This window comes from Nannospalax galili, unplaced genomic scaffold (genome assembly GCF_000622305.1).
Source record: "Nannospalax galili isolate Female #2095 unplaced genomic scaffold, S.galili_v1.0 scaffold202, whole genome shotgun sequence".
Classification (NCBI taxonomy): Eukaryota; Metazoa; Chordata; class Mammalia; order Rodentia; family Spalacidae; genus Nannospalax; species Nannospalax galili.
The window spans coordinates 1399012-1425193 of NW_008349000.1; the positions used below are offsets into that span (position 1 = coordinate 1399012).

At 39.1% G+C, this 26182-nt stretch overlaps 1 protein-coding gene across 7 annotated transcripts in view; it reads left to right on the forward strand.

Moving 5' to 3' along the window:
- Positions 1-26182, forward strand: part of Tafa2 (TAFA chemokine like family member 2) — a 532750-nt gene that overhangs the window by 274543 nt on the left and 232025 nt on the right. Inside the window, exon 2 of one of the 7 annotated variants that reach the window (XM_029569882.1) lies at positions 17391-17465. The exons of the other annotated variants lie outside the window; for them this stretch is intronic. The gene's annotated coding sequence lies outside the window, so the exon portion shown is untranslated. The remainder of the gene's footprint in view (positions 1-17390; positions 17466-26182) is intronic. 7 annotated transcript variants of the gene reach the window in all.

Sequence of the window (26182 nt, forward strand, 5' to 3'; positions counted from 1 at the left end):
AATTTCGGATTCTTAGGAAAATACAAAACAGAATGGTAACAAACTCAACTGTGCTTTCAGAAAGATATTATACATACTGAAATGTCATTTACAAGCTCTTTTAATTATTAGAAAAACTAAAGTTTCAAGACAAAATCTCATCAATGCATTGTAACTGTGGTTTTCTCTCTTTCTTTTGAATTTTGGGATTAGAAAGGAAAAACATAACTGTTAAATGAGATGTTTCATTGTGCTCTATCAGTGCAATCTTTATAAACCTACAAAAAATTAGAATTTTTTACTTGTATTAAATATTCGTGTATGAAAATTATCACATGTGAAACTAATAAAGAAATACATTGCTTGAGAATTCTTTTCATTACTTATTTTTGTATGTTTGAGTATTTTGCGTGCATGTATGTAAATGTATCATATATGTGCCATGCCCACGAAAGTCAGAGAAAGGCATTGAATCCCTTGGAGTTACAGACTGTTGTTAGCCTCCATGTGGGTGTTGGGAACTGAACCTGGGTCCTCTGTAAGAGCAGCCAGTGTTCTTAACCACTGAGCCATCACTCCTGTCCTGCTTGAGAAATTTTTACAAAAGAACCCATTGAAACAAAATGCACCCCAGTGGAGACTTTGACCTTTGTGCAGGGTGCTTGAAAAAGTTTATCAAATATAGAACAAAATTATTTAAAAATCTAACCATGTAGCATTTACTGATCAGTAGACCCTTGGCTCAGATCAGTTATTTATTCACATTACTGTCTTCCATGTAAATCTCATCCTCTTATCTCACAGAGTAGTGGAGACAAAATTTAAAACTTCATATGGAGGGGCTGGAGAGATGGCTCAGTGGTTAAAAGCACTGGCTACTCTTGCAGAGGATCCAGATTCAGTTCCCAGCACCCACATGGTGACTAACAATTGTCCATTGCTCCAGTTCCAGGGGATCTGTTGCTCTCCTGGTCTCTGTGGGCACTGCATGACATAGGCACATACACATGTAGGCAAATGCTCATACATATAAAATAAAAAGATTTAAAAATTTTAAAAATCTATATGGATTGTTGAATCATTTAAGTTTTTTGTCTTTTTGAGACAGGTGCTCCCTGTAGCCACAACGGGCTTGGAACTTCCTAAAGAGAACAGGTTGGCTTGATCTCACAGAGATCTACCTGCCTCTCTGCCGCTCCAGTGTGCTAATTAAAGGCGTGTGCCACCATGCCTGAATGTGCCCTATTAATTTTTATAATCACTGTAACTTTTTCGTGAAAATTGGAACATTATAAGAAGAGCTTTTTGGTGTTAAGACAATTGACAAGATGAACCACTGTGTGAGTTCAATTTGTGATTGAGTATGGTTTGAGAACCATTTTCCATTGTAAAGAAATTTCTGATATCCATAGATTTTCAATTTCATAATTTCTTTTAGAAAAATTGCTGTTTCTCTTGACCACAGGGCTCTTAAATGGACTTAATATTTACTATTAATTTGATACATAATGGTTTTATTAAACTTATTTTTCTAGAAGCTTCAGTTTTATGAAGCTAGATGGTAATATTGTACTTTAGTATTTAATTTAAGCTATATAGTAAACACTGTGTGTCCTCTTGACTATGCAAACATCCTCTTTAAATTGAGCACTAAATAATAGACAATACACTTATCATCCATATCTGCTTTACTTATCTATTAGTATGTGGAATTTAAGACTCACTATTTTAGTATATTATTTTCAAATACTACAGTGTATACAGACTATAGTCTACCAGAGTCTCTCTTTGTATTTCTAAATACTATACTATATATAGACTATAGCCTACTATGTCATGACTCTCAACATATTCCTTTTTGGAATGGTAATATGCGAGTATTCCGGAAGGGTTGTATTGCCTTAATACCTGTTAAGTTTGTAAGAGTTATTAAATAAATGAAGACTTAAGGTTAATAAATCTTTTCTGTGGCATAATGATTTTGCGTAGGTTAATGAACAGGACTTGCCAGAGGAAAAAGTTGCTGAGGGCAAAATATCCATGTGGTAGATAATAGCTAGAAATGTTTTTGTCTGTTCTCATTTCACGTATATGAATTTCTCTTTTGTAGTAAATTGAGATTGCATTTAATGTTGTAATAAGTATTGTGCACAAATAGAATTAAGCACCATTTGGATGAAATTCCATAAAGCAGCTTATTACATGCTGTGTCTGCTCTATGCACCAAAGTCACGTTGTCCTTTCAGCTTGGGTGTGCTTACCACTTATCTTCCAGCAGTGACACCAAACAGCATATGTTTTAAAAACTGGATCTTTATGCACACGTGAAAAAATACTGAGAGTGGTTCAGCCCACGCTATGACTGAGATGACTCTTGTTTTCTAAGCAATAAATTTCAGTTTAATTTTATGTATCACAAACTCCAAATGCTTCCCAATAATGCGCTATCCCCCTCATAATAAAAGGAACACTTTCTCGAAAGTTTTGAGTGTATGTTTAGAAAAGCATGGTTGCTTTAAGTTCACTTTTCTTTTTTGGTCTTTTTGAGGGTCTCCCTGCAGCCCCAGCTGTCCTGGAACTCACTATGTAGACCTGGCTAGCCTTGAACTCACAGAGATCCACCTGACTCTGCCTCCAAAGTGCTGGGATTAATTTGAGCATTTTGTTTGAGCTTATGTCTAAATTTTTATTTCTAAATAAATCCAGGTAAGGGTAGGAGTTAAAGAAACTATGTATTGTTTCAAAGAGCTTTTCAGAAAAATTGCTTATGTACGGTAGAGACTAATTTTCAGTAAAATGTCCTTTCTCTGGGCCTGATTTTGCTCTGACTTGCTTGTCAATGGGACACATGATTTTCTTTGGCTCACTTTGTCCAATCACATCTCCACACTTTGGGAACAGGGACTCCTAGCTGAGAAAGCCCATGGGGCAGAATCCTCCCATTGTACAGGAATCATCAGTCCTCTTCAGGTCCTGTGTTTATTAACTAGTATCTTTCTTGCTAAAGCCAAGGATTGTGAAGAAGTTATATATAATTTATTTTATACATAGGGTTAAAAATCCCACAGAATTAGCAAATAATAGCAACACAGGAAATAAGAAATATGAATTTCTCAGTGAGTGGCAATAGTTATGATTTTACAGAAATGCTGAATCTCATTTGTTCTTATTCTACAACGTGCCTTCACTGAATGTGTACCACTTTTAAAGTTAGTCAATCACTTTCTTTACTTCAAACATCCCACTGTGTTGCAGTGGCTTGTTATTTTTTGCATTTCAACTCTTGCTCTGAAGACCTCTACAGTTCAACATATATAACCATGTTAAGAATACAGAGTAGGCAGATGATGGCAATGCAAAGGAATGTTTGTTTTTTTAGGAGAATGTCAAGTTGTTTTTCCCTTAGAAAGTGCAGTAGAGCTTTGGCATTGTATTGTTGTGGGGAGGTGATGAGTCTTAGGATACTGAACTGACTCAGACTTTATTGCTTCTCAAGAACAGCCTTATTGGTTCATGGAGAAAATGATGGACATGAGGCAGAAATGGAAGAGATACTTCATAGCCTTTCAGGGACAATTTTTGTGACATCTTTATTGCCTACTAAATCAAGTAAAGAACTTGCTAGCTGTGGATCTTTCAGTAGTCTCTCAGTTGTAGTGACCAACTCTTTCTGCCCCCCCTTCAGATATTCAGCTATTCCAATGCATAGAACTCTTCTTTTCCTTTGTCTGTACCACGCTTTTAGCATAGGACGCTTTTCTGCTTCCACTAAATCCACCTGATACAGTTCTTACCCTTCAAGATCCATTTTCAATATTAGCTCCTACCATGAGCCCTTTCTTTCTCTCTTTTTCTTTCTTTCTTTCTTTCTTTCTTTCTTTCTTTCTTTCTTTCTTTCTTTCTTTCTTTCCCCCCTCTCTCCCTCCCTCCCTCCCTCCCTCCCTCCCCCTCTCTCTCTCTTTCTTTCTTTCTTTTTAATTAGAAGAAGCATTTCACTATACCTTTAACGTACTCAATAGCAATTTTCCAGAGCAAAGATACATCTCTTTCAAACGTGGCTATAAAAGTTTTAGGTTCACAGTTGAATTAATACAGTTATACAATACTGAACTCAGTATAAACCCTGTAAGACATAAAATTTAATGAGTTCTGAGACATGCACTCTTTTCAATATTTTATTTTATTATTTTTAAATTTTTTATTGAGTTTTTATCTATTTCATACAAAAAATCTTAATCATTATCACACCCCCTCCCTCATCCACACACTCTCATAGACCCCATCAGATTTCATGCATTCTGCCATTTATGTTAAGGTCTGTTGAGACAAGTTGATGTACCCAGATGCCTCTCAGTGCAAGTTCATTCACTAGGATCTAGTCAACCTATCTAGAGTCACTCCCTTAAAGAACAGCCAGCTCTCCCTCACCCAGCAATAATCAGCTGCCAATAGTTCTTTGGCTACGATTGGGGCCTGCTGTCCATTTCCCCGGTTCCATGCTGGATTTTTGTCTGCTTGAGTTTGTGTGGGTCATGGACATGTTGACACCATTGCTGTGGATTCATATGAGTAAGCTCCTAGAAGACTGTAAGATTCTGTGTCCATCTGGTCATGCATCTCCTTCCCTGGCTCTTATAATTCTACCCCCTCTTCCCTGAGTCCTGGGTGGGTGGAGTTTAATTATAGGAGTCTTGTCCAAGGACCCACACTCTGCAAACTCTTATTCTCAATGCTTTGTCCATTTGTGATCTTTTGTATTCATGGCCCTCTGTTGCAAGAGGGAGCTTCATTGATTAGAGTTGAGAGATGCATTAATTGTCTCTCTACCCCTTGTTCTACTAGGTTCTATGAGCCTTAGGTGTAGAGGTTCCATTGTAGATGTGTTACTTAGGGTTGGGCATTTCACAGACACTTGTACTCTTTATGTGACCAGTTGTGGAACTCTGTAATAGTCTTTGTCTCTTGAAAAAGGAGCTTCTTTGATGAGCAGTGACTAGCATACTTGTCTGTAACTATAAGGATCCATATTTAGCACATAGTAAGAAATTACATTTCTCTAGGGGTGTGACAACCTCAGAGTTTTCTCTGAGATCTATGACCTCTCTTTCCAACCATGTGTATTTGGCTATGTTTATAATATTACACATGAGTTCTCTCCCCACTGAGTGGGCTTTAAGTCCATCTAAGTAGCTATTGATTATCCCCAAGAAAAATGCCACTACTATCTCAGTATAGTTTGCTGTGCCAGTCATTGTTGTGGTTATTAGGCCTTAAAGCTGGGGTTGAACCATCGATTGATTTTTCTCCTTTAGCAGCTTTCATAGTGTCCTCCAAGACTATGAGAGCTAGTCTTCAGGGAGGAGGCTTCCAGGTCAGTTCCAGCTCCATTGCTCCAAATCCTGTGTCTGAAGTATGTCCTGTCTTCAGCAATAGGGTCTTACCTTCAATTAACAGGTAATCAAGGGAATCAAGGGCTGTAAGAATAGCCTGTGTAATTTTGGGAGTCTCTTCAACTACCCTGGCCAGCAACTTGAAGGGAGGTTTTTCCTGTCTGGTACTGTTTCTTGTTATACAGCATCATTTAGTTGTACACATGGACACATGCGTTATTTATTATTTTTATTTTATGTGTATGAGTGTATTGCCTGCATATATGTAAGTGCACCTATGTTATGTGATACCCATGGAAGTCAGAAGAGGGTATCGTGTTCCCCTGGAGCTGGAGTTAAGGACAGTTGTTAGCTACCATGTGGGTGCTGGGAATCGAATCTGGGTCCTCTGCAACAGCAGCCAGTGCTCTTTACTATTGAGCCATCTCTCCAGCCCCAGACATGTACTCTTTTTTTAAAAAAATTTATTATTTTTATTTTATGTATATGCGTGTATTGTCTGCATGTAGGTAAGTGCAACCATGTCGTGCAATGCCTGCGGAGGTCAGAAGAGGCTGTCAGATCCTCTGGGACTGGAATTACTGACAGTTGTTAACTGCCATGTGGATGCTGGGATTCGAACCTGGGTCTTCTGTAAGAACAGCCAGTGTTCTTAACTGCTGAGCCATCTCTCCAGCCCCAGACATGTACTCTTAAAGTCTTATTTTTCTCATAAATTTTCTATGGCATTAAATATATTTTATTTATTCTGTGAACTATAACAACTGGCCTAGCAAGATATGCCCACCAGTGCAATAGTAGAATGAATATTATGTGAGTTACCAACCTTAAGGTTCACTTCATAGGATGGAAGCCGTACCTGACACTGTTATCAGGCTTAGAAACCTGAAGCTAGAGTGACCACTGGCCACAGTAGAAAACCCAATACTAGTTTTCTACTAGCTATGGTATTAAACTGACTCCTAATGACATCATTATACCCATAGATAAATGAATCTCTGAACTCTCACCTTATGTAACAGATGGTGATTAACACAGAAATCCAGAACAGGTCAATGTACAGAGAACAAGAGACTGCAGGGCACTTATCCCTGAATATGATGCCTACATCAAACTTCTGCTTCCTAGGGCTCATTGCAGAAGAGAGGCAGAAAGGTTGTAAAAGTCTGAAGTGGTGGATGACTACAAAGAAATAGAGTATTTAGACAGGTATGACAGTTTGTATGGTGGGAGGCAGGCTGGACATGGCTCACATGAACACAGATTGCATGGCCTTGGCCAGGTTGCTTAAGCTCTCTTCATCTCAGTTTCTTTCTTTGTAAACAGAGTGAGGCTGATTACAATGGCTGAGCTTCCTTTCACTATTTTTATTTTATGTGTATGAGTGTTTTGTTTGCATGTATGCAAGTGCTCCATGTACATGCAGAGCCCATGGGGGCCAGAAGAGGGCTTCAGGCCCCCTGAAACTGGAGTTATAGATAGTTGTTAGCAGCCATGTGGGTGCTGGGAACCAAACCAGGATCCTCTGCAAGAACAGCCAGTGCTCTCAGCCACGGAGCTGTCTCTCCAGTCCCAGTTCCTTTCACTTCTAAGATTAGTGGCAAATTTTAGGAGTAGGCAGTGTGGGGGATTCTTGAAGTTTAGGACCCCGTTTCTCTCAAAATGCAGACAGGCAATCTCAATATCGTCTTTGAGGCAATTTTCCCTGTTTCCTTTGTCCTGTATTTGACCATACACAGAGGCTAACTTTTATTAGCCATGGAAAAATGTTAGACATTTACTTTAACCCCTGCAGTTATAGCTTTAGCTAAATTTTGCTTGATTATCTGAAAAACAGTATTACAATCTCTACCTTCTGTTCTAGCTTATTTTTATAGTCTTTGACTTTTAGGGGCAAAACCAAGCAGGTAATGCTTGTAGTAACTATAATTTGTGATGTGCCTTTAAAAAATAGCAAGATTAAAATCAGTTCATTTCAACAATTACTGAGTCCAAAGAATCCTCTGTTTCCAAAATAAGAAAGGCTAAAGGGCTAGACTGCAAGGAACATCGTTGGCAAACAAAAGATGTTTATTCTCTTATAAAATCCTAGAGGCTTTTATAGGGAAGCAGCATCAAGTAGAGTAATGATAAAGTTCTGTTGCCAGTCCTTAGATTATAAATACAAAGGTAGTATTCTGAGAAATGTGCATATAATGTGTATATAATACACAGATACAGTTGCATTTTGAAAACCTTTAGCATTTTTTTTTTTTTTTTTGGAGACAGGGTTTCATTAGTCCTGGTTGGCCTGGCCTACACTCACTACATAGTAGAGGATGACCTTGAAATCTTGATCCTCCTGCCTGTACCTACTCAGTGTTAGAATTACAGGCATGAACTATCACACTTGTTTTTCTTCTGTGCTGGGATCAAACCCACAGCTTTATGTGGGGTAGGCAAGCACTCTACCAACTGAACTACATGCCCAGCACTTAACATGCATTTCTTATAAATATTAGCTTATGCCAGGCGTGGTGGCACGCACCTTTAATCCTAGCACTCGGGAGGCAGAGGCAGGCTGATCTCTGTGAGTTCAAGGCCAGCCTGGTCTACATAGTGAGTTCCAGGACAGCTGGGACTACAGGGAGACCTACCAAAAAAAATATTATCTTGTTTGACATGTGGAACACCTGTGCTAATGCCTTAATATGAATTCACTGCAAATTTATACATGAATTGATTCTATGAAATATTTTTATTTTTAAGCTAGTACTTACTTCCTAGCCTTACTGTAAATGCCTGCTCTAAAGTAGAGGTGTTATCCATTAAGACATCTGGACAGATATTTAGTTGATTATAATTTATCTAACACAATATCACAGTTCCATATAAATGCCAAGATTCTTTGTGGCACCAAATTGGCTGACTTACCTTGCCTAAGCCTGATGCAGTGGGGCATCCTTTCAAATCATTGTTCAAAGAATGCTACAGTGGCATCACTGACAGTACTCTTAGTGTGTGTGTGTGTGTGTGTGTGTGTGTGTGTGTGTGTACAATGTGTGTGTGTCTATGGATGTACATGTGCCTGTGATCATTCGTGTGTGTGTGTGTGTGTGTGTGTGTGTGTGTACATACTCTGGTGCATATAAAGGTTGGGGCCCATGAGGTGCTAGTCCTTGCCTCCCACTTTGTTGAGACACGGTCTTTTGTTTGATGCTGCATACTGCATAGGCCCAGCTAGCCGGCCGGACAGCTCCTGAGGATTCTCCCATCTCCCTCACCCATCTCCTTGTAGGAACACTGGGATTGCAAATGCTCATTCAGTGAGTCCTTGGGATTCAAACTCAGGTCCTCATGCTTGTGCAGCAAGTGCTTTTTCCACTGAGCCATTCCCCAGCTCCTGGTGCTACTTCTAGAACCTGTGAATAAAATGGAAACACACTTGAAGCTTTGCGTATTGTCTTCCTGGCTTATTTTGAACTTTCTGCTATAGCCTCAGGGTCATCTGGGGAAGGAAGAACAGGAACGAACCGCGGGCTTCCTTCAGGATATCGTTTTGTTCTTTTGCCTTCTTCCTTTTTATCTTCCTTCCGTGCCTTTGTCTGCTTTCCTTCCGAGGCACTGCTTTCTCGTGGGTTTGTCAGGGCTTTTCTGAGTGGTTATGACCTTTCCCCACTTCTCTCCCCTGTACTTCATTTAATTTCACCTCATATCCAACAGCTAGTTGTCCAGTTGGAGCCACAGTATTTATACATCGAAAGAGTCATGTACGTAAATTCCTTCTTTCTTGTTCTTTTCAAATATAGGATGTTTTCTGGATGAGGGAATAGTCTGTATTGCTAATATCTCTCGTTTTAAACACACCAGATCTTTGTTATAACCTTTATTTTTTAAAACTTTCAAAATTATATATTGCATATCTGCTTGTAGTTTAGCATCTTCCCTTCAATATTGTTTTAGCCATCATTGTTCATTCTATGCCCCATGGGCCCTTGGAGGAAAAACCACAAGTGCGAGACTACCTTTTCCTACACCAAATTTCCAGTTTGTAATTAAAGACAAGGATTATTTTGCTTTTCTTTTCTTTAGTTCTCACCTCTCATGAAGTCATTTAGCAGCAGCATTTTCTCAGGCTGTTATCCTTTTCTCAGGTTTTTAGCATCCAATTTGCAGTTCTGATCTTTTAGGGTAAAGTTCTAGTCTAGGGAAAAAGACAGATGAATATATTTACTCAGTGCCAATAAGAAAGAAGTAGCTTCTAGACAGTGAACATCCTGCCTTTCCTAGGATGTCTTATAAAGAGATGATCTAGAAACAATGAAGTTAACATTAACATAAAACTAAACCAAATCTTGTATCTCATGAAGTGTTAATATCCAGAATATCTAAAGACCTCTTACAACTGGAGAACAATGAAGAATCACACCATCCAATTGAAAAATTGACAAGATGACTCCAATAGACATTTTTCTAACGACATACACATGGGTGAAAATATATAAAAACATATTCAATGTCATCATCTGCTGAGGAAAACAGACAAAATGATGAAGTATCACATCTCTTAGGATGGCTAGTATCAGAAAAAAATAAAATGTGGACTGGAAACCCCAAGGTCTGTAGTAGACAAGGTAAAGAACCAGAAAAGACGATGGCATAGTTCTAATCCAAAGACAAAGCAGAGGAACCAGGAGAACTGGCAGGGGATGGTCTACTTGAAGGCCAGAGGCTCAAGGATCAAGATGGACCAGTGTTCCCATTTGAGTCTAAAGGCAGGAAAGGAGTACTTCTAGCTCTATTTGTGCACGACACAGATTAAGTGGATGCCTGGAATCAACCATCAGAATTGTGATGGCATGTAGCTGGGGGAGGCCTATTTAAACACCAGAGGTAGGATGAGTGTGCCAGCATATGCCTGTAATCCTAGCACTAGGGAAGAGGCAGGATCATGAGTTCAAGGTCTTCCTCAGCTACATAGCAAGTTTGAGATTAGCCTGGGCTGTAGGAGAATCTATAAAAAATTACTGTGATTATGGTGCTTTGGTTGCTGCTGTAACTCAGTTGGTAGGATTCTTGTCTAGCATGTGTAAAGCTCTAGGTTTGAATTCCAGCACGACGTAAAACTGGGCATAGTGCAAACACCTGTAGTTCCAACACTGAAGGTAAAGGCAGGAAGATCAGAAGTTCAAGGTCATACTTACTACATATGGAGTTCAAGGCCAGCCTGGGCTACAAGAAGCTCTGCATCAAAACAAACAAACAAACAAACAATAACAAGAAGAGCCAAACAAAACCCCAGAATTAAAAAAATTATAATGAAAAAACTCAACTATTTACCATATAAGTCAATAAATGGATCATTTACAGCAAGCACCCTACAGCTTCCATGATTACAATTCTCACTTCCCCAGGGGAAATCATTATTCCGTCATCTGTGACAATTACGTGCTTACTTTTTTTTTTTAATTTCTGCAGCATACACATACATCATTAAGTGATGTAACTTTCCCCTCTAGATTTTGTGCTTTATGTGAATGGAACCATTATAAATATGTTAGTCCATCTTTAAAACGATCTTTCACATCTCTGATCATATTTTTCATGCTTCTAAGCTCATCTGGAGTGTCTCACCATCAGCAAGAGAGAAAAATAAGTGATGCATGTGCTATGTGTCCATGTACTTCTACAGGCAACATTTACCTCTGGTGTATTTCTCTTGATGTTGGTATTTGTATCAGCATCAAAGCCCTCTGCATTAAGATCATGCTTATTTCAATCTCAAGTGTGAGAGTGCCTAGCTTTTAATTATGGCTTTAACACAAGTCATCGATGTAATCACGCGCAAGTTACTTTATCTTTTTGCTTTATGGAATGAGGATGATAATAAAACTGAAATTGTGAAGGTTTGAAGATGGAAAAATAAACTTACGTAAGGTGCTTACGATAGTGGGGCACCAAAGGCAGCACTCGACAGCTGTTAGATGTTATTATGACAATGAAGAGTTCTTGTATAGATTAAATGAAAGAATCTTAACTATGTAACTTTTCAACAAATAACAATAGGTACTCAGTGAGCAGTTCTTGGTGTAATTTATCTGTTTTTCTTTTCTTTTCAGATTATATGTCTGCTTTCCAGATAGTTTGAGGTTTCTGTGAGTCTGATAGTTGTCTGACTGGAGGTGACCTAATGTATCCTTACGCATGTCCTTATATATCATCACAAATTCTCACATTTTAAAAAATTCAGCAGGTAATTTTAAGACTTGCCATGTGTCAGGATTTGTACTAAACTCTTGGGATGGTAAAATGAATATCAAATTCTGGCCTCAAAGTACAGAACTCCATACAGAAGGCAGTATGTTAAGGTCATCATGTATGACCAAGGAAATGAGAGCACCGTGATTTCAGGGGTCAGACACTTGACCTTGGAGTATTAGCGATTGGAGCAGAAATTTGAAAGAATCAGTAGAAATTGATTCAGGGTTCGAGAACTGGGATTATTTTTAAAATTAAAATTTAAAAAAATTTATGTGTATGAGTGTATTGCCTGCATGTATGTGAGGCACCCGTGTCATGCAATGCCGTGGATGTCAGAAGAGGGCTTCAGATTTCCCTGGAACTGGAGTTAAGGATGGTTCATAGCTGCCATGTGGGTGCTGGGAATTGAACCTGGGTCCTCTGCAAGAGCAGTCAGTGCTCTTAACCACTGAGCCATCTCTCCAGCCCCTAGAGCTGGGATTTTTGACAAGCAGATAGAGTAGGAAGAGCTTCATACAAATTTCTAGAGAGGAAGCATTATATTTTTATTTTTCAGTTGTTGTAAAGGAGTATAGGAAGAGATGTGCTGGATAGCTTCAGTTGTCAACTTGACACATTTGGAAAGAGGTAACTCCAGTTGAGGTATTTCCTCCATTTGATTGGTCTATGGACCTTCTGTGAGGCATTTTCTTAACTGCTAATTGATATAGGAGGGCCCAGACTGATTTTGGGTGGTGCCACTCATGGGCAGATGGTCCTGGGTTGTATAAGAAAGGAGAGTGAGCACAGGCCAGGAGAACAAGCCAGTGAGCAGCATTCCTCCATGGTTTATGCCTCAGCTCCTGCCTCCAGGTTCCTGCTTGAGCTCCCCAATGAAGGACTGTATGGAAGCTGAAATAAACCCTTTCCTCCCCAAGCTGGTTTTAGTCAGTGTTTATCATAGCAGTAGAGAAGCAAATTAGAGCGTGGGAGACGTGACAAGATTTTTAATTTTGGTGAAACCTAGGATTTCCTAGTCCTTCATCTATTAGACCAGTAATGCCCAATAAAATATAACACAAGCACATAACTTAAAAATTTATAGTAGCCACATTAAAAATGAAAACAGAAATAGTTGAAATCAATTTTAATGTTTTATTTTATTGATCCAATATATATGATATACAGATGGTCTCTGACTTAATGATGACTCGATAGAAGATTTTTCAGCTTCACACTGAAGAGAAAGTGAATCTATGTAGTATTTGTAGCTTAACACGAAATCAATATAAATGTTATTAATGGTGTATTTTAAGCATTTTTTTCTGAGACTGAACCTTCAAAATGCAGGGTAGTTTACAGCTGTAGCCTATTCACGTCCATGTATTTAAATTTCACAAAATTGTAGTTTAAAGTAGATTTATATATCCATGTTGTTCAAAACATGCAAAAGTATTAAAACAGCTGAATCAGATATAAGTTAAAACAATTATAATGAAATAAAAGTAAAAGCAGGTTCTGCTCAGACAATAACTTAGGTTTGGCTTTTTGGCTTTAAGTGGTAAACAGAGGCAGCCACCAAGCACATTCCTGTTTCTCCTTTCACATGAAAATGACCTTGATCGTCACATTGCATACTTTTATGTGTATAGAAAATTATCCCATATGTGCCCTGTAATGAATGTAAGAAGGAGACAGAGATTGCACTTTCCCCTACTCTATATACACAGAATTTTAAATCTAAACTGGCTAGGATTACAGCACTTCTTAGGAATGGGCTGCTATGCACCACATTTTATGATTCTGTTTCTTTTGGTGTTCTGTTTGAAAATCAGTTTTTAAAAAATGATTCTTTTACTTTGTTTTGAATTTCTATTTTTGAGAAAGTCCTACCATTTTTATCTTTATGTAATAAATATGCTGAAGAACTTATTGTCTTTTAGAACTGTGGTTCATGTTAAGTTCCCACAAATCCCATAACGAAAGTCAGTATATATCAACAATTAGAGTCTCTGCTACACTGGGTGGGCTTTGAAATTGGTGTGTCTTTGAACATCAAGGGCTTAGTAAGAACTTTATAAATTTATAAATAGCTAGAAGAATTATATCCTTGATTGACGGATTATATGGCCGCTTGGTCTGGTGGCTTTTGATGAATTAGAGCATGTGAAGTTGTCTGAAGAACTGTGATATAAGCAATTGCTTGTGATGAATTCCTATCAACGAAGAAACAGATTGTCTTTCTGGGAAAGGTAGCTTAAAATATTTCTTATCACTTTGGTATGTGAGTTTCTTGGCATTCACTATTGAATAATTATTTCTGGGTAGTGTTGTTAGAACTAGACCTTCTAAAAATAAAACAAATTCTCATCAAATTAGCATTTTCTCAGGGTGAGGATACATCAGTAAAACTCACACTTTGCATGTGGTACTTTGCCGTCTTGTCTCTCCTGATTCCATTGGTGATGTTGTTTGGTCAATAGTTATTTCGTATACCTATGCCAAGCTTAATTAATGTTTATGAGTTCAGCCAAATGATTCTAATTTTTCCTAAATCTTATCTGCTTTGGGACATGTAGGTGTTCTTTATACATTGTTTCCTGAAAAGCTATAACTATGTAAATAGGATCATATTATCTTCCTAGAGTTAGCCATTGGATTTGCTGTGGTCAGTGTGAATATTCTCTGCAGAAAAACTTTCTCTCTGTTCCAGTTTGTGTGCATGTGTGTGTGTGTGTGTCTGTGTGTGCATGCGTGTGCGTGCACACGTTAGCACTCACACTTGCATATGTGCAAGTTGATGTCAAGTGTCCCTCCTAACTCTCCACCTTATTTTTTTGAGATGGGGCCTTTCACTGAACTCGAAGATCACCAATTCAGATAGGCTAGTTGGTCAGTTAAATCCAGGGATCCATCTGCTTCTGCCTCCTCATGTGCCCAGCACTGTTCCTGGCTTTTACTTGGGTGCTGAGGAACCAAGTTAGGTCCTCATGCTTGTGCAACAAGCACTTTGCTGACTGAGACATTTTCCCAAACCTAGTTGTGCTCTAGAGTTTTGAACAAAACTTCTGAGACACAGAAAAGTGCTACAAACAGCATGGAGAAACATCTTGGAAAGTCAGTATAAACTGTTATTCTCTGAAGCAGTGTTTTCCCAGGAAAACATTTCATTGGCATATGTTTAATGGCCCTGGGGTTTATCTTACATGAAATATTGTTCAGTTTCTCAGATACAGACGTCGAGGAAGGCCCTTGTAGTCATATAACAATCTGGTCGCTTTCTAAGGCACTGAATTTAATTTTAGATGGTATCTGGACCCAACATTGGTTCCTGAACAGGTGCTATCTGCTTTGTTCCAGAACGTTCTTTGCTATCATTGATTGGTGTAAATTTTGCATTGTTTATCAGTCATGATTCTGAGTTCTTCTGCGTGGGAGATTTGTTGTTGGGCCACTGGCATCCGTCCTCCTGAGGACTTTCCTGGTAGATCAGCAGTGCTGGCAATCCTCTGGTAGTTGTTGTGCTACTTAAGACTGGTCCATGGGTTTTTGGTTCACGAACTACTGGTTAATCTTAACTATCAACTTGACACAACCTAGAATCAGTTGGGAAGAGAGTCTTAATGAGGAATTGTGTAGATCAGTTTGGCTGTGGGCATGTCTGTGGGAAACAGTCACGATTATTAATTAATGTAGGATGACCCAGCCTGTAGTGGGTGGTGGTGCTCTCTAGGCAGGGGGCCTGAACAGTATGAAAGGAGAAAGCTAGCTGAGATCAATCAATCAATCAATCATCAAGGATGCCTTTAGCCTCTCTTTGCTTTTGATGTAACTAGCAGCTTGAGTTCCTGCCTTGACTTCCTTGAAATGATGGAGTGTAATCTGGAGCTGGAAATCAAATCAACCCATTCGTTGCCTATGTTTCTTTTTATCAGGGTATTTGTCACAGTATCGGAAAGAAAACTGACGGGGAATTGTGGAGGATATTTGTCTGTGAGCCTTATGCTTTGTGCAACAGGATTTAAGGGGATATATTAGCATGGATTTATTTGCTCCACAAAGATCCTTACTATTAGGGTTCATGTATGTTGCATAAACAGGATATTGGGGGTTAGGGTATATAATGCAAACAAGCAATGTGAAAATGAAGCAAATGAAATTACCTGCTTGAACCAAAGCAATGGCTGGACTCTCATCTACCTGTTCCCTTTTGTCCTTGCTGTGATAATTCCTTCCACTATCCTTTTTTTGTTAAATAACATCCATGCTGTGAAGTTTTCATGAGATTGTAAAAAATACTATGTACATATGTTTAGCACATTGCTTAGTCTATAAAGCATTCAATCAAAAATACATTTTTTGTCTTAATGCATCAACTACTGTATAACAGCTACAGCTATTAAATTATTTTGGACAATTTTGGACTATTTAAATAGGAACCATATTTTTAAGCCTTTTGGTTAAAGTTTTGTACCAGTAACAACGTATACATTATCTTATTTAATCCTCAAGAGGATCTAGTGAGGTAGGTACCTACCTATTACCCCAGGATAGGAAGTATAGCTTAGAGCTGAGAAGAACATTTTGGTTAAGAGTTTTTGAGAATCAACTGGGATTTGAACTCAATGTATTTGACTGAAAATTGTTCTTTTTTCCCCTTGATACAATGAAGGTTCAGAGATGAATTTAGAAATGAGACAATTATGGTTAGCATGCAAATATCCCTTCCTGTGTCAGCCTACTCACGACTTTATCTTGACTTTGATAGGTCCAATTAACTAGCAGTGGCATTAGAGGGAGTTTGATGTAACACCAGTTAGATACACTCAGTTTTCTGCTTCCTTTTGTGACTGCTTTTAAGCCACCTCAGTAGTCACTATTGCTGGGTACCAGGAGACAGAAGCTTGTAGCCCAGAAATGACAAATATCTAATATTGGACTTCATGGCTGTATAAAATAGTAAAGAATCTGCCACACTGAATCATTTTCAGTGGACCTTCCTAACAAAGTAAGGAACCAACTTTGCCAGGAGGAATGTGACTCCGGGAGGGTATGTGAAGCCACTTGGATTAGGAAAGCTAGGAACTTACTTAATAGAGAAGGCACACTTTCAGATCTGTCCCTGGACTTTAAAGGAGGTGGGGGTGTGGATACCATTCCTCTCCTTGCTGTTCCCCATCTGCCCTTCACACTCTGCCTCTGCTATGTGCCATCCCAGTCTTTTGGAGGTGCTTTCTTTACTACTATCACTAAAGAGTCAATCAGTAGAAAAGCCCGGCATCTTATCTTTTGCCATAAATAGTATTAATCTGCAATCAGGGGACCATCTCTGGTCAGGGACATTTCCTCCAAAAGGAAAACACACAGCTGTTTTTCTCTTAAAACACTGTTTTGGTGCTTTTTACTTATGCATAGTGATAATCCTTATTATTTTAGAATAGGAAATTAGTTGGATAAAGAAGTTAGTTAGGAAATGATTTATAATGCTATTTGATGTAGCTCTGTTATAAAAAGTATGTGGTAAAGGAGAAAATTTATGTCCAAGTATGCAATTTGCAAAGAATGTAAACATTGGTAAAGCAGAATTTATCTTCTAACTAGGTTTTTGTAGGCAGGCAAGAGCTCTATATACAGAATTTTCATTAGGCATCCTCATTTGTCTAATAAAGTTGCTCTATGAGGCCACTGTGAGTTTTAGAACAAAGACTCTTGTATAAAATGGCAGTGGTCACCAGGGACACAGGGAGCTAGAGTTAAAATGTACCTTCAAGTTAGAGATTAAAACAGTTTATTTCCTTTCAGTTTTTGAAACCATTGGGAGAAGCAGAGCAGATCCAAGGTTCTGTGCACTGTGTAGAATTTCACAAAAGACCACAGGTAAACTGCTATAACAAATTACATGGTAGATGTGGATTTCACATTCACGGCTTTTGTAGAGTATGCTTATTACAGAAAGGCATTAAAAGGTATCCAATTTCACAGCGGCTGGACAGTGCTAAGTGCTCACACAGCATAAGATTAGACATTGTACCCTTCTTATTACATGGCTTCGAATTGCAATATTTGCAGCTGAAATTATTTTCATATATCAAATGAATGAAGGTATCTGAGATTTCTAATCTAAATATAAGCACACAGCCTGAGGATTAATTTTGGAGTGCTCATAGCAGGGATTAATTATGGGTGTTGAAAGACAACACATACAGAATCAAAGCTCCCAGGAATTCTAAAATTGAAAAAAAATCTCTGATAATACACTTCAATTACAGAATGCTTCATGAGAAGCTATAATTATTTATGATGATGTTTAAACTGATGGTGTCACAAGGAGCAAGAAGTTGAACAGCAGCTTTCTTCGGCTATTTTGACAAGTAGTAGGGGAAATAAATGATCTCTCATCTGTTTGGATAGTCATTTATTTTATGAAACCAGCTATTATCAGGCTTCAGTGGGAGATAGCTTTTCTCTGTATTTAAAGATGAGGACACTAAATTACGTCTGCCATGGATCCTCTTAGGATTTAACAACAAGGCTATCAAATGAAGTGCTGCTCCCATGGGTGCTATTGTGCCTCATGGCACCTGACAAATTGGTTTGTAGACATTGCTATCCATAGGAATTAGTTACTCCCTTCCTCAGTCAGAGTCGTGTAAGAAGAAACAAACAAAAAATATGAAGCAATGGTCCAGATTCTGAAGAATCTTAGCCCTGTCTGAAATATCCACTGAACCTAGTTTTCTCAGTTGCTGTCCTAAAGGATTTAATATGTACATGATGTGTATTGCTGGATGGATGAGGAATAGAGCCTGGGCACTGGAGCCAGGGGCTTTGTGTTCAAGAGTTCAAATCTTGGTTTTCCCTTGAGTAGATGTGCACTTTCTCGCTTGCAAAACAACAAATAATAATCGTACTCAGGTTCTCTGAGAGCAAAATTGTGATAATGTATGTAAAAGCTTTAAGCAAAAAACCTACCAGTGTGTGTTTCCTACCATTATTCCAGTGACTCCTTCGTAACCAGGAGTACAGATATTTAGGCCTCCTTGTCTGAGTATAGTTTAGCTCTCAAACCTTTAGTTTTATTATAAGAAATGAGAATTATCTTTCCAATTTAAGGTTATACAGTCACTTCTGGCTTAAAATTTCAGTCTCTTGTGTAAGTAGGCTCAAAGTTTCTTTCTTCCTATCAAGGCTAATCCTTTACTCCAAAAGTCTTTTAAGTTGTTTTGGCATCAGGGAAGTGTCAAGTGGTTTTTGCTGCATTTACAGGCTTCTGTTGTATTTCCATATAGTCTGTTCCCTCCATATAGAAACAGTATGGAGATTTATCTGGGGCTGCTTTTATGTCTTCCTCTGCAGACTTGGCCTCACATTTACTCATAACACTCTAGTCATTTTGACCTTTGTATCCCAGAGTCCTTGTAAACCATGTTCCATGAAATTAGAGTTATCATCATGATTATTATTATTGTAAGGCTTCCAGAAAAATATATCAGAGATTAGGATATGACAAACTCTGTGGAATGCTGAGACAACTTTTATGACCATAAATATTTTTAATGTTGTAATGGTCAGTGCACAATTGTGAAAGAAGATTGTGGAAACAATAAGTTTGGTTAGTGATCACCACAGCTGACATTTAAACTCAGATGTTCTGTTTGCAAATCTAGCAATCTCTTCATTGCTGTAATCAGCATCTTAATTTTCTAAAATGGCACTTTTTTCCTCTCAAAAAATGTAACAAAATTTAAAGATTGTGCTTGTACTCCACCAAGAATTGGGCCGAGGCCACACCTCCGTTAGTCCTTTGACATAGGTCATCAGGGGTCAAGAGAGATCTGTGCCCTGGATGTAGAACTCTGTTTTCTCAGTCCTTATGATTCCACCCAAGGGCTTAGAGAATTCTGGATTCCTTTTCCATGTTCCTGAGCACTCTCCATGTCAATGTCACACTCTGCTGTGAGCCCTCAGGACTAGCTTCAACTATCTTTTTTGCCCTTCAAATTATTCCCCATAGGAAACATGGATTTCCCCCACATTCTCATTCCTGTTAGGTTTTATCTGCATCCTGTTCTGTCTCTTCCTCTTCTCCTTGTCCATCCCCCAAATCTTTTCTTCTAGCCATTAGGAGTCCTCCATAAGCCTCTCCTCCCTAATTCCCTCAGTCTCTTCTCTGACCACATCATTTCTACCAACTTATCCTTGATTTATTCTTCCACATTTCTTGGTGTTTCACCATCCATTTTTCAAAAACACTATTTTTAATGATTCTTTGAGAATTTCATACAACATATTTTTAGCATGTTAAGACCTGTGGGTCTCTCTTCTCTCGTGGGTCGTTGGCCACCAATCTGTGAGAACAAAGGGAGCAGAAGCGACGAACAGGGTTAGGATGGCTATGAGTATGATGGAAAGAACTTCCAGGAGTTGGCTTCAGTGAGACAGCTCATTTATTCAGGGGGGTTGGAGGGTGAGGACGGCAGCCAAAGCTTCACCTGATAGGTGTTCATAATCTGCTTTATTTGCATGTGGCAGGAGGACCCTATCATGTAGAAAGGGGAGGTGGGATTGACTGGCTGTAGTACAATACCTAATTATCATACGGAATACCAGGGACAGCATTTGCAGGGAACGATGTCAAAGATCATGTTCCAAATAAGGTCATGCAGAGAGTAGGAAGTCCCTGCTGAGAAAGGGAGTCCTCCATTTTGAGCCGAGCTTGGTGAGCTGTCTGGACATGGTGGACTATGACCTTTAATGGCAGGGTTCCCCAACAAAGAACACCTCAGCATCTCCTCTCAGACCCACCTCAACCTTCCGCCCTCACCCCCCACTTCATGTTCTCTATTATCTTTCTTAAGGCCTATGAGTCTCATTCGTGTTCTCCAAATTCTCTTGGATGTGGCTCTATCTCTCCAAGTCTGATCAACCTACCTGTCATCATGCCCTTAAAGAAAATGGACTCTCCCTCTCTTAGCAGCTCTCAGTTGCCAAATAGTTCCTCAGCTAGGGCAGGGGCTTCTTGCCCACCTCTATTATCCATGCTGGGATTATGTCTGGCTTGGGCTTGTGTAGGTCTTATGCAAGCTGCAACAAGTTCTGTGTGTTCATGTGTGCAACTGTCCTTTTGTATCTGGAAAACAAAGTTTCTTTGTATTCATCTGCCACCTCTGGCTCTTATAATCTTTCTGCCCCTCTTTTGTAATGATCCCTTAGCCCTGGGTGGAGAGGGCATGATATCAGTGTCCTGTTAAGGTCTAAGCACTCCACAATCTCTTATTCTCTGCACATGAATCACCTATGGGTGAGACTTGAGAGATGCACTAATCTGTGGGTATAACAATGCCATTAGGAGTTGGTTTAATACTATGTCCATTTAGTAGAATAATAATAGTAGGCTCTTCCCCATAGTCTGTGACCTGTCTAGTCACAGGTTCTCTGTCCTGATAACCATGCAGTTATAGGCACCATCTTATAAAGTGGACTTTAAATCCATCTAGAAAGTAGAAAATCAGTTGTGGCCCAAGTCTGGAACCCAGCACTGTGGAAGAAGGAATAGAGATAGATGCATCCCAGAAGCTCAGTGGCCAACCAGATTCAGTGAGAGACCTTGTCTCAATAAGACTGAGTATGGCAAAGAACCGACATCAACTTCTGGCCTCCACACATGTACATATAGGCAAGTGTACCCACATACATGCACGCATGTACACATATACCATACATACATGAAAGAAAGAAAAGTAGGAGGAAACAGGACCCAGACAAGTGGAAGGATTGAGAGTAGAGATGTTTCTACGACAACAGCTTCCAAGGCTGTAGTGACAGTGCTCTCTGGATCTACTACATTCCTGTTTCTTGACCTGTGCACTGGCACTGCCAAAGGGAATTCTTAAGTATTCACTTGACTTCCCCCTCATCTGCCTTAATTCTGTGCCTCTTTAATAAAGAGTTTATTGGCAACTTTATATTTGGCCCCCTTTCAAAGAATTTTATATAATAGTCTGCTATTATAAGTACTGTAGGGGAGAGAGAATTGATATCAGTCCTCATTTCCCAGAAGTTTCTGCTTTTAGTTAGAGATAGGAAGCTTTGAGAAGGCTTCTTTCTGAATCTGTTGATTTTCATTAGTCTCTAGCTCAAAATAATGCTTATGCCATAGTTCCATGTTCTGGGGTGGCACACTCTGATCTCCTGCAGTCGTACACTTATCATGATCTATTCAATTGTCAATTGGACTAATGAATATTCTTTTACAGTCACTGTCTCATTTAGCATCTAAATTAGTACTGATTGGTTACATTGGTTTATAGTACATTGATGCTATAGATACTGTCATTTCAGTGCTCGATGATGTTGCAAGTAGCCCCAAAATAGTCATTGCAATCATTACATTATTTAAAAATTTTGCTTATAGTAACTGCATATTGGTAATGAACTAATGGGACTTAGCAATTTAACTTGAATCAACATTGAGAAAGTGAAGTGGAAAATTGAGGATATTATACTGATAAGTGAGGCAAAAAATACATTTGCTTGAATTAAGCAATTGGTACAGACCTTACTGTTTGGGGTCGAATAATGAGCTATTGTTCATTGTCCCATTTCCCTCTTCCTACATCTTTGTACATTTTACTACAGATTTAGCCTTAGTGATCGAATGACATAAATGAAGATACTAGCATCAAATATATACTTAATATTACACAATACTATATATAGTACAAAATGACATTATGATTAGAAAGTTCACGCTGGGGATGGATTTGAGGGTTTCACAGATGGGAAGTAAATAGCTCTTCAGAAAGGCCGTTGGGAGGTGTTTATTTGAAAGATGGGTGAGTAAGGGCTGTGAGAAGGCAGTAAGTTGTGACTAAGGGAGTGGAAAATGGAAGGGAGAGACTCAATGTGAAAGACACAGGAAGCAATGAATTTAGCAAAGCTTCTAGCTTATTTATTTTATTTATTTTTCATTAGCATACAAGGAATTAGGTTTCATCATGGTCATTAGCAAACAAACCTGTTTTTGCTGTTTCTCTTCTCCTCCACCTTCCTTACTCTTTTTATCCTGTATCTTTCTTCCTCACCTTGTGCCCTGCCACCCCAGAGCCTCCTCTTTCTTTTTAATTTTATTTTTTAGAATTTTATGTGATATATTTTGAGAATATTTAGATGCCCTACCATGTCTTCAATTACCTCTTTCTCACCCTCCAAATAATTTTTGTACTCTATTTATGTATTTATCTTTCTATCAATCATCTATCTATCTATCTATCTATCTATCTATCTATCTAATCTTTCTATCTACTGTCTATCTATATATTTATCTATCTATCTTATCTATCATCTATCCATCTTTATCTATGTATCTATGTATCTATGTATCTATGTATCTATCTAATCATCTATCTATCATCTATCTATCTATCTATCATCTATCTCTATCTATCTATCTATCTATCTATCATCTATCTATCTATCTATCATTTATATATTTATCCATCATCTATCTATTTATCATGTGCTTATAAGGCCAGGTTTGTGCCCCCAAATGCCCTTCAATATGGGTTCATCCACTGGAGCCTGGTCAACTTACTAAGAGTCTCACCCTTGAGACTGGATCTCCCTTTCCCAGCAGGCACCAGTTGCCAGTCGTTCCTCAGATGCTGTTGGTGCTTCTTACCCTCTTTCCCAAGTATATATTGAGATTTTTGTCTGGCTTGAGCTTATGTGCCATAGCCCCTGGAACTTGTTTGACTTTTGAGGGCCAAGAACAAAAATTTGTTCCTTTAAGTCCGTCTGACCAGATTAATATAGACCTTAGAGTCTGGCTATTAAATACCCAACAAGGTTAGTTACACCAGCCTGGTACATTAATTACCATGTGCTATGTAGATAGAGCTTGGGCAACATCCTTAAATAAACCTTGACTAGACATCCTTAGGCTAGTTGACTAAGTTGAGACCTTAGAAATTTCAAGATTGTCTACACATTATCCTTGTCTCATCCTTGTTATACTGTAACAACCCTACACAGACCTTCATCACCTGCCCAGGTTTCTCATTTCTCTGTCAATTCTGAAAATATCTAGCCATCATAATTTTCATACATAAATCCTTCTTTAAAAAATCTCCATTATCATATCCTTCCAACATCCTCCAATTTTCCATTTTTCTTTTTTAATAACCATGAGACACAATAACATTAGCAAACAAATTTTTTGTCTGTTGTGAGACTTCTTTTTCTGGGGATACTAAGCAATGTTTTTCCCCTTTTTTAGGTTGTAGTATCAAACCAATGTTTGATTACATTAGAGTTTTTCTGGAGAACCAATGAATTACTGAACTTACAGAGATGACTGAGGGGTTGCTGAGGTATATGAGTGACCTGAGAGTATTTATATTGGAAAGCCTTAACCCAGCATGGATCAAGCCTTCTCTTCCTAGCCTTTTTTCAGATAATATACTTTAGTCTTTCCCAAGTCCAGGAGACCGTGTAATTAGGGTCAAATTACATACAGTTGGCTGGGAAGAGCAGGTGGATACTCAGGTGAGGGTCCAATGACCCTGCTTACCTCTCCTCCTTCGATAGTCAAGTCAACACATTCAATTGTGATGATTTTTTGTTGGTGGACACAGCTGAAGTCATGACGATGGTAACTGTTTGACTGAGAAGAAAGTAGTGTGTAGCATCATCTTATTAAAAGAACATGAAACCTCAATTATATACATAAGATAATGTAATAAGTTAATATTACCTGTATACATATTGTGTTTTATACGTTTTTAGGTAAATCTTTTACCTTATGTAGTTTAGAGAGTGGTCTACCAAAACCTTGCTTTAGGTGGAAGAAGCGATTGGTACATAAACATTATCAAATTGATGTTTACAACCTCCAGCATAATCAATTATAACCCTGTGTTATAACCCTGTTTAGAGTTTATAACTGTTGGAGTGGGTGAGATGGGAAGGGTGTCCATGAGGGGACGGAGGGGCGGGGTATCAGAGGCAGGGTCTGGAATCAAAGTAGAAGTTAGATACAGGAGGGATAAATGGGTTATTTGAGCTAGAAGCCAGAATAGGGGAGACTAGGGAATATTTGGCAAGGAGGTGTTTAAGGTTTTGGATTTCCTCAAGTAGAGGAGGGTTATTGGAAGGAGAGTGGATGATGGACTTAGAGCAGCACTGGAGAAGGGGAAAGTCATGGTGTGGAGAGGGAGTTCGAGTTGGAGAAAGGAGGAGAGATGGGTTGGGCCCAGGAATGGGAGGCAAGGGAGAGTATAGCAAGGGGAGAGCATGGGGAGGACTTGGCTGTGCCTCAGGCTGAGGAGCAGGAGGAGGTTGGGGATGGGTCCTAATCGGGGGGCAGTTCATTGGCTATGGTAGGATCAAAAGCTGAGGTTGAGTGGTGGGGGGGCCCTGGTGGGTTGGTGGGATCCTGTGAAACTGTCTTAGCCAGAAGAACCTGATGGGAAGAACACGGGACCCAGTGCGAGGGATTAGCACGGACATCAAAGAAAGCTTAGATGTATGGTAATTTAGACTGTTTGCCTTTTTGATGACAGAAATTTTCTAAATCTCTCAAAATATTGAAGTCTAAGGTTCCAGTGTCTGGCCAAACAGAGTTATTATCTAACTCGTACTGAGGCCAGGCAGTGGTGCACAGGAACTTCAGGCGTTTTGGCCTGATTGTATCCAAAAGTCCTAGTCGTTTTAAGGATTTAAGAAGACAAGCAAGAGGTGTGAGACCCTGAGACTTTGAGTGGATGTTTCTCATAGTGACAGATTAAGTACAGAGGGAAGAGGAGATAGAGAAAGAACCCAGCAAGCAGGTAGGAGGTAGAGACAGAACCGAGCAGATGGGAGACAAAGAAAATCCTCTCTCCATAAGGAATGGAAGCAGGATCATGAGTCCAGGCAGGAAAACCCAGCAGATGAGGAAGAGAGAGAGATGGGGAGGGAGTAGAAAGAAAAGGGGTTTGACATCAGTCACACGAAACAAGAGCGAGGAGAACCAGGCATCAAAACAAAGCGTCCTTTTATTTGTTGCTCAGGTTTGAGTTATTATTTTCCAGGTATTTCCAAGTCCCAGAAGACAGCGTCCCGCTATTAGATCATCAGGGAGAGGAAAGGCAAGATTCTGTCCTGGACAGGAAGTAATGCATGTTCCTATTTCTGGAAATGGCGCCCTATGTCCAGAGAAAGGAAAGGGTTTCCGACACATGTGTGATTTTGAGACAAGCGAGAGGAGCAGAAAACCCTGCAATGAGAGCGTGGCGTGACCAGCCAGTAGATGGGGACAAAGTACAAGGAATGGGATGGGAGAAAAGTGGAAAAAACGCGGTGAGCCAGAAGGGAGGGGAGCTTGTGGAACAAGTTGATCCTGAGGTTTATTTAGTAGAGGCTGAGGGAAGATGAGCCCCAGAAGGGTGGTGGTGAGAGAGAGGGAGAGAGAGAGAGAGAGAGAGAGAGAGAGAGAGAGAGATAAGGAGAGAGAGAGAGGTAGGGAGAGAGGTAGTTAAAATTAATTTACATATTTTAGTACACGGAACCATGTTGTAGATTAAAGAGAGAATATTTTGGCTGAAAAAAATTTT